Raw genomic sequence first — 1,142 nt, forward strand, 5'->3', positions numbered from 1 at the left:
TGCTGACTCGACGTTTCGACACCTCCACATATCCACGCACCACTAATCCAAAGGCGCCAAATAGCAGCACAATCCACCGAAAGTATTTAAAACAGCAAAATCGAGAAAATCACCACGCACCGCAAAAATAAAAAAATGTCCGAGGCCCGGAGAAAAAACACAGTAAGATATCAAATGTCATGAATGTGGATCCATGATTTACACCACGCCAACCATCGACTTGCCACCATTCACACCAATACATACACGCAAAATACTTCCACGTACAGGGCCAACGATAACGAGACAAAATTGCTAAAGGAATTTTCAAGAACAGCAAATCCTGCCGTGACCGTGTATCTACAAAGCCCAATCTCTCGAGTGTACAGTGGTAGCAATAATTAAAGGCAAAAGCTTGCCTGGCAGTTGTTCCTCTTGCCACTGGGTTTAGCGCGTAAAATAAAAGATTACACCTGTATACCAAGAGTCTGCACGGTTCGCATTATTAAGGTCACAATCCAAACATAAGAGACTTGCCTGATGGGGTTCGAGTTGCAAGCAATGGGAGATCTCTTCTGCGCACCTACACCTTCCAGATTCGACATTGTCCACTTCGTCGATGCAGCCTGCACGCTACACAGACCAAGCGTTGACTCGATTTAAGTCAGAAAAAGCATCACATACCAAAACCTTGCTAGAGCACGCAAACGTCACCAAAATCACTTAATTTCTCTACACCGGCACGCATCACACAGGCACACACATCGCCACATCTTGAAATCCACAAAGTGAATTCAAAGAAAGCAGTTCCCACATCCACCTTCAGTCATCGCTCACTACAACAGCAAAACAAGTCACAACGTGTCCCACCTTTAGTCATTGCCTTGTGAGATTTCCGCGTCACGGCAACATCAGGGACGCAGTGTAAGCCTGTTAGTAGCACCGTAGTCGGCTTCAGAAGCTTACCGCTCTTGTAAGCAGGCACCTCCCACATGTCGTCAAGTAAATGGCCCCTTCCAATACGTCAATCGGGGGGATGGAAACTTGACAGCACAGATGATGGGAACTTCACAAGACTGGTGCGCCGCTGCTAAAGCATTCGTGCCGCAAAACGACACACTACCAGGTCCACAATTAGCTCGCTTTGTCCTTGTTATTTTGAT

This window comes from Phytophthora infestans, genomic scaffold, assembly GCF_000142945.1.
Source record: "Phytophthora infestans T30-4 supercont1.9 genomic scaffold, whole genome shotgun sequence".
Lineage (NCBI taxonomy): Eukaryota > Oomycota > Peronosporomycetes > Peronosporales > Peronosporaceae > Phytophthora > Phytophthora infestans.